Source organism: Tiliqua scincoides, chromosome 4 (genome assembly GCF_035046505.1).
Source record: "Tiliqua scincoides isolate rTilSci1 chromosome 4, rTilSci1.hap2, whole genome shotgun sequence".
Lineage (NCBI taxonomy): Eukaryota > Metazoa > Chordata > Lepidosauria > Squamata > Scincidae > Tiliqua > Tiliqua scincoides.
Window position 1 is genome coordinate 91,510,101 of NC_089824.1, and position 1,987 is coordinate 91,512,087.

Sequence of the window (1,987 nt, forward strand, 5' to 3'; positions counted from 1 at the left end):
CCTAGTTTCTGGTTTTGTTCTTGATTCTATGCTGTTTTTCTTTTTGTTTAAATCTTGTTTCTACTGTCCTGTTTTATTTTAAAATATGTTGTTAGCTGCCTTGAGTCTCTTTAAGAATGACATAGGATATAAATCTTTCAAAATAAATGAATAGAATTGGGTTGCTCCTTTGTCCATGTGCGTATACTTTATTGCTCAATCGATCAATGAGTGGAACAGTTTCTGATTGGTGTAATTGGGAATAACTAGGAATTTCACTTTCCAGAACTTACAAAAATAGAAGACTGACTATGCAAACCTGCTAGGTATAGTATTATATACTGCAGTATTTCTCAAACTGTGAGTTGGGACCCACTAGGTGGGTCACGAGCCAATTTCAGGTGGGCCCCCATTTATTTCAATATTTTCAATATATTAGACTTGATGCTACCATGGTATGTAACTGCATTTGGGGAAATGTTACAGAACTGTACTTTTAATAGACTATGTATGTGCTTTTAACAATGGTAGTCATTCCTGGGTAAGTGTGGGTAGGATAGCAGCCTAGGATTGTTTAAAATTTTCCTGCTTGATGATGTCACTTCTAGTGGGTCCTGACAAATTCACATCCTAAAAGGTGAGTCCCGACACTAAAAATTTGAGAAACATGGGTATACTGTATGCAGTATAAATTGTATACAATATATCAATATAGGCTGTATATTGTGCCTTGCAGCAGCTGTTACCCTGCACATGCCCGATCACGTCTGATCTCGGAAGCTAAGCAGGGTCAGGCCTGGTTAGTACTTGGATGGGAGACCGCTTGGGGATACCAGGTGCTGTAGGCTTATACCATAGTCTTTCGAGACTGAAGGTTGCCAACCATTGTGCCTTGCCAGGTGCTCAACAAATACCCGTTTTCTTATGCAGCAAATACATCAGTTTGAGGAGGTTAATCAGATCGCTGCAGATCCATTTGTGGCTGGTTGGCTCTGCATTCACCTTCATAGGCTGTAAATTGTGCAGGCCGTCCTGGAATGTCCACACTGTCACCAGTTTGTAGCATTTGACATCTAAAACAGAGCAAGGAAAACAAGGGTGCCAAGCTGAGCGAAACATTTTTTCACAGAGGAAACATGCAAGGTCATCCTCATGTAGGGTTTAATAATATAATAATCCAACCATGTCCTCGGCATGCTATGTGAAATAGGGAAAAGGTGTCCATGGGCTTTCAACTCCAGCTTTTTTATTTTCCTGTGCAAAATAGTGTGTGGGGGGAGGGGCAAAATTTAAAAACTCCATGCCATGGAGTTTTGCTCTGTTTCATGCCCCCCTTCATAACCCTCAACACTATTTAAGAAAAACTACACATTTAGTGTTTGGTTTGTTCCTTAAAACACACGCACACACACACAAATAACGTCTGAAGTAAGATAGCAGGAGAAGGCAGGAAACTGTAGTTTGATAGTGACAACAGATGGATTTGCTGTATAGGCAGTGGATGAATGATGCCCATTTCAGAGAAAAATCAGCTAGTATGGAAGCATTCAATTCACTGAGATATGAGGAAAGCTATACTTTAAAAAACATTGCTTCACATGTGCATCCTATTCTTCCTTCCAATAATTCAGGGCCTGATGCATGGAGAGAATTCCATTTTATCCTCACAATTCCCCAGTGAAACAGGCTGGGCAAAGTCAACCGCTGAGCTTTTCAGCAAAGTGTAAATTCAAACCCACTTCTTTTAGATTTAAGCCAAATACACTGTCCCTATTTCCTGCTGGCTCTTGTATCAGGACTTGTGTCAGGAATATGAACTTTCCCTATTTAGAGGTCTGTATTACTTTGTTCATTGCCACTGTCAATTGTTAGAAAGCCATTCACTTCTGTAACACAGAGTAGAATACTTTGCTATGAAAGGTATTGTTGAAATGATAGTTTTCAATCATTTCTTTGTGCACTTGAAAAACTTTTTTAAACAGGCCTGTGATTTACAAAAAAAAATAAA

At 39.3% G+C, this 1,987-nt stretch overlaps 1 pseudogene; it reads left to right on the top strand.

The window, feature by feature from the left end:
* The first annotated feature begins 707 nt into the window (after window positions 1-707).
* LOC136650540 (5S ribosomal RNA) lies at window positions 708-827 on the top strand (annotated as a pseudogene).
* Window positions 828-1,987: the final 1,160 nt, after the last annotated feature.